The sequence below is a fragment of the Scyliorhinus torazame genome, chromosome 3 (assembly GCF_047496885.1).
Source record: "Scyliorhinus torazame isolate Kashiwa2021f chromosome 3, sScyTor2.1, whole genome shotgun sequence".
Lineage (NCBI taxonomy): Eukaryota > Metazoa > Chordata > Chondrichthyes > Carcharhiniformes > Scyliorhinidae > Scyliorhinus > Scyliorhinus torazame.
In genome coordinates this window covers 58,651,223-58,657,222 of record NC_092709.1, presented here as the reverse complement: position 1 = coordinate 58,657,222, position 6,000 = coordinate 58,651,223, and positions in this window count along the sequence as shown.

Sequence of the window (6,000 nt, the reverse complement as noted above, 5' to 3'; positions counted from 1 at the left end):
CATCAGTATTCTACTCTAAGCTGCCCATAGAAATTTTTACCTGAGAACTCGGCAGCACAGCCCGTGTATGCCCACACCCGTCAGCAAGTTAGTGTCTGCACTACTCTGTTCCCTGCCGTAGCTGCAGTCGCTTTTGCCTGATGTCTCACCATGTGCAGGATCTGTCTATAAACTGTGCTCCAAAGTGTAAGTATTTGTACTGGTGGCTGGACAGCAAGTGACACTGTTTCTTTATCATGATTATCTTCCTGCTCTCCTTCCTTTCTCTTCCACCACTGACAGTTAGCCGTTCCTGGGTAGCTGAAAGGCGCAAGAATAAGATGGCAATGAGGGGCGAGGAGGGGAAGCAAGAGCTGTCTGTTTACACCATCTGCAGCTTGCAAACCAGAAGTCATTGTGAAGTGAGAGGGACATGGGATGTGAGAACGAAGATTGAGGTTGACCATATCATTATCCTCAATGGTTTCAGCACCACTTCTTGCTTCAGACAATGATGGTGATTACTGTCTCCTCCAGGGGGGTAAGAACAAACTGCTATGCACGCTCCCCTCCAGTGAAATGCCAACCTGTCTTGCAAGAGGGAGGGATGGTTGTCAGTGTGTCGTGTTTTCTGTTTGGGTGATATGACTGCCATGGTTGAATAGCTGCCATTGCACAAACTTTGAAATGTGGATATGAGGCTTGCAGCGGTGTGAGGGTGTGTGAGGTACAGGTGATGATGTGAATCTTAGAAGTGTAATGACTGATAGAGACCTTTGGTCAGTGAATGATGGGTGTGTGCTGCATTGGGCAGAGTGTGAGACTATAATGGTGCAGTTGCTGGGATGGTCCACTTGAAGATGGACTTACTGAGCTTGAACATTCATGTTAGGTCATTGAGCCTCTTGCGATTCTGCATCCAGCTCCTCGGAGTTTGATGCCTGATAGTAACCATTGTTATCTGATCCCACTGCTTTCTGAGAGTTTGTCTGGAGGGCCTCCCAACGCCCTGGGGTAGATGACATCTCTCTTCCTCTGCATCTCCTCGACCAAGGCCTCCGGTCCGGAAATCTCAGCGCAAACTCTCCTGTTGTGCCATCCACGTCTTTCCCAAGCCAAACTGACTTTTTTCAGGCACCTGTTGCAAGCAAAATGCACTCCCCCTTGAGGAGGTGCAGTCTGCTCAGTGCAGGCTAGCTTGAACTCATGCTAGCCCCTCAGGATTTTGCGCCCCCTGCTCAGGCATTACACAACATGCTCAGCACTTATCCACAATCCTCCCTGAACATTCCTGGGCTTGAGCTATCACATCCTATTTTCATTTTACTCCCCCAAAGGCACTTCATCCCTATTGGCAAAATGCAGCGTCTCAGGTCATCGTGTGTGTAAAGTTCAATCTCCACCTGGTCAAGTGACTCAATGTTCTGGCATTGAAATTTCTGAGCCACTGTTGATAATCATTTAAATGCCATGCACATCTGAAGAGAATTTCACCACTTCTTCAAATATCTGCGCTACTCCCTTTGATATTGGGAAGATACTCTTAAGGGGAGGCTGTGACTCTGCTACTTCTTGTAAATGGATTTTGTATGTACCGTCTCCAGCTGACCTTCACTTGATCGGTTTTAGAAGTATAAAAACCGTTTCCTATATAAAACACACATCCTTCAATAACAGGTCATCTCCTACCCTATTTTCTTTTATGGGATTTTACGGAGGTTTCAGCCTGTCCTGACCCACCAGCTGTGCTGGTTGCAGCTTTATCAGCCGAGCTGCGGGTTAGAAGGACACAGCATAATGTTAAATAATACCAAAAGAGTGCATGGTTTGAGGGGGGGTGGGGGGGGGGGGGGGGGGGGGGGAGGGGAAATATTTTGATGGAAGAACACTCATTAGACAAATTTGGAAATGATTGTTAATGCAAGTTGAAAAGTCTTGAACACTAGGTGCTGTTGTGTACATTTTACATTTGCATTTCAATGAAACCTGCTTGTTGACTTGGTGCCCAGTGCTGCTGTAGATATATCAGAATACGCCTTTGTTGGTTTAAGCTGTGGTCGAGTCCACTATTTTCAGCAGGGGGGAGGTGTATTTAGTTTGTTTAGTCAGGCAGAACACTGAACAGGAAGGAAGGAAGAAGAGATTCTCCTTAGTTCTATTGTCTCGTAACACAGCTTAAGCAGTCAAATGACCATTTAGTCTATAGAGGGTACACTTTAGTCCCACACTGATTCTCAGAATGAGAAGAGAGAGGGAGCAGAGGTAGGGTCAGCTGCTCCACCAGCCCAACCATAAGATTTATAATCCATCTTTCTTTACCCTTGCCTCTCAGCTGTTTTAACCCTTTCCATTCCATGTTTGTTTTGTAGGTCAGGTTTTATCAGAGAGCATAATGCTGCCCCTGACTATATTTCAGTATAGGGTTATATAAATCCACTGAGGAGCAGTGAGGTTAAAGACCGCATTATCAGTCATTTCTGCTTGGAAAATCCACATTTATAAATACCCTGCAGTGTCCCTTTGTACTTGATGCCACTGATTAGTCAGCATATGGTTTGGCAAAGAATGGAACATTATCATTTTTTACACCTCAGTAAAGCTTTTTTCAGATCTTCCAAATGTGTAACTTCCATATCAAAATTATTACGTTAAATTTGAACCTTTAAAACTATACAAAAAACTTGCATTTACAAAAAAAGGAATTTCTGCCACCATCTATTACTTTGACAAATGGTGGTCTCTGGTACGGTTGGTAATAGTAATCTCTTTCATTACTATCCATGCCACTGTAATAAATACATTTATATACTATCTTTAGAAGAACCATTTGCAAGCAAGAAACTATTTTCTCTATGTTAATGTAATCTCGTCTATGTCAAATCTGTGTAGTCACATTTATGTATTAACATGATGCGATGCAAAGATTTGTTATGCATGCGACCGGTTTAGCTCAGCTGGCTGGACAGCTAGTTCGTCATGCATAGTGAGGCCAACAGCATGGGCTCAATCCCCCGTACAGGCTTTGGTTATTCATGAAGGCCCTGCCTTCTCAACCTTGCTCCTTACCTGAGATGTGATGATCCTCAGGTTAAACCACCACCAGTCAACTTCCCCCCTCAAAGGGAAAAGCAGTCTGTGGTCATCTGGGACGATGGCAACTTTACTTACGCATATAGTGAAGTACACAATTACCAAAGCAATTCACTAGGATTAGTGGATGATGACTTCATTACGTGTGTGCTCATTTTATTTGATGAATTCTGAAAGAGAAAATAAGTATTTAAATTCTGGAACTTGCACAAACAACCACAGATTTAGTTCAACATTGACAAACAACTTTGTCATTACGTACCATGTTAATTTTAGCACCTCTCAATAATTTCCTGAATGAAAGCCTTCACCTCATTAACTTAAAAGATTTACCATTCTATTAAAATTGTAAGGTGCAGACAGAATGTGGAAAACTTGGGTTAGATCAATAATCAGTGTGGATCACGATATGTGATTAAATGACACCTTTTCATAGTGACACAGGTACCACATAAACTTCATGCTAGTTTCAATGGTAATGATGTGTGGCCCCATGTGCAGTACACTGCCGAGTGGATAAAGCCTCAGAAGGGGGCCACAGTTCATGTTAGTCTTGCACCACTTTAAAGCCAGACTTCATTACATTTAATTGCTAGGAACATTTTGGTTGGGACAACTACTTGAATTAGTTTGAGAATTGTCTCTGAGCGGAAGTAGGAGTGGAAATGGTGCAGCAGACTAGAGAACATGCTCCTAACGTCTCCAAAGCAGCATTAGAGGCTTTGGTGCATGAATTGGACTGGCAGAGAGAGATCCTCAGAGGTCCAGGAGGTCCTTTGGGCAGGCATTATGGAGGCAGTGGGAGCAGATAGCTATTGCGGTCAATAGTTCATAGAGTCTGATCCAGTTCTGCAAGAAGTTTAATGAGTTTGCGCCTGTGATCAATATAAGTGAATACATCTTCAAATGTCATATCCTTGCAACTGAACCGCTTGTCCCTCTCACACTGCTTCTATCGCCAAACCCCCTGCCCTTTGCACACCGACCAACAGTCTCTATCAAGCATGAATCATAACCAACATTCACTGCCTCATCTCCCCCTCACACACTTAGCCCTGACACAAGCCTTAGGCTCACATTTCACAGTTTGCACCCAATTCCAGTTACTCAACTGTGGCATAACCCAAAATACATTCCACCACAGACATGAACATTGTTCCCACATAATTGGAGGCAGCAGCATCTCGTCGGTGGGTGTCAGACTGGGTTGCATGTCCTCATATCCATGGAAGAGACAGTGCTGGCAAACATTGGCATGGCCATGACTAAGACTTTTCTCAGTGGCTAGGCTGAAATTATAGAGAATGGTGGTATGTTCTTACTTAATCCTCCTTCGCACATCCAAATTCTCCCGCATCCCACAATCTCTTGCGATTTGAAAGCAATTTAAGAATGTGTCTATCTTGCTTTGCCTCTGCATCCTCACCATGACCCTCCTTTTGTGCTTTATCGCTGCAGACCCCCCCAAAAATTTTATCTTGTTAAGAACTGAAATGAAAGACGAACAAGAGACTCTTGAACTCAAAACAACTCAATCATCACGGAGATTCTATGGCTCACCCGGGCGTGGAGGGTGTCGGAGGGAGGCGTTTCAGAGGAGTCAAGGTAGGCCTCAAAACAGCGGAGCCAGTGGGAGAAGATCTCCTTAGCTTCTGTCGCTCGTGCGTCGAGGTCAAGTTTATCAGGCTATAGAGCGGCTTCCATAGTGATGTCTTCGGTTCATAAATTGTTGTGCCATCAATTCACTGCAAGACGATGAGAACGAGTGAACAAAGGCTTAATTAACCAAGAACTTGCCGTCCTGTGAGTTCAGTAACAATGAGTGCCGCCCACAGGTGGCCAGATCTGTATAACGGGCTCAGATTACACCCAATTTAAACTGTATGTCCTCCCTCACCTCTGCGCCCCCCTACTGCTTGGACTAGACTTCCAATGCAGTCACCGAAGTCTGACCATAAAGTTCGGCGAACCCTTATCCCCCCTCATGGTATGTAGCCTCGCCACCCCCCCCCCCCCCCCAACCCCCCCGCTCTTCGCGAACCTTACACCCGACTGTAAACCCGTTGCCACCAGGAGCAGACGTTACAGTGCACAAGACAGGACTTTTATCAAGTCAGAGGTCCAGCGAGGGAGGGGGTCATCGAGGCCAGCAACAGCCCCTGGAGGGCACAAGTGGTAGTTGTCAGGACCGGGGAAAAGAATCGGATGGTTGTGGACTACAGCCAAACCATAAACCGGTTCACGCAACTGGATGCGTACCCCCTCCCCCGCATTGCGGAGATGGTCAACCAAATTGTGCAATATCGGGTTTTCTCCACGGTAGTTCTGAAGTCAGCCTACCACCAGCTCCTGATCCACCCGGATCACTACATGGCTTTTGAAGCAGCCGGCCGACTCTTCCACTTCCTCAGGGTCCCTTTCAGCGTCCCTAATGGGGTCTCGGTCTTCCAGAGAACGATGGACCGAATGGTGGACCAGTATGGGCTGCGGGCTACATACCCGTACTTGGACAATGTCACCATCTGCGGCCATGATCAGCAGGACCACGACGCCAACCTTCAGAGGTTCCTCCAGGCCGCCCAATCCCTCAACCTCACATATAACAAGGTGAAGTGCGTTTTCCGCACTACCCGACTAGTCATCCTCGGCTATGTCATGGAAAAAGGAGTCCTAGGGCCCGACCCCGACCGCATGCGCCCCTCACGGAACTTCCCCTTCCCCACAGCCTCAAGGCCCTCAAACGTTACCTGGGGCTATTCTCCAATTACGCCCAGTGGGTCCCCAACTATACGGACAAAGCCCACCCACTTATTAAAGCCACGGTATTCTCCCTGATGGCTGAGGTCCGCTCGGCCTTCAGCCGCATCAAGGCCGATATCGCTAAGGCCGCAATGCACGTGGTGGACAAGTCCGTTCCCTTCCAGGTAGAGA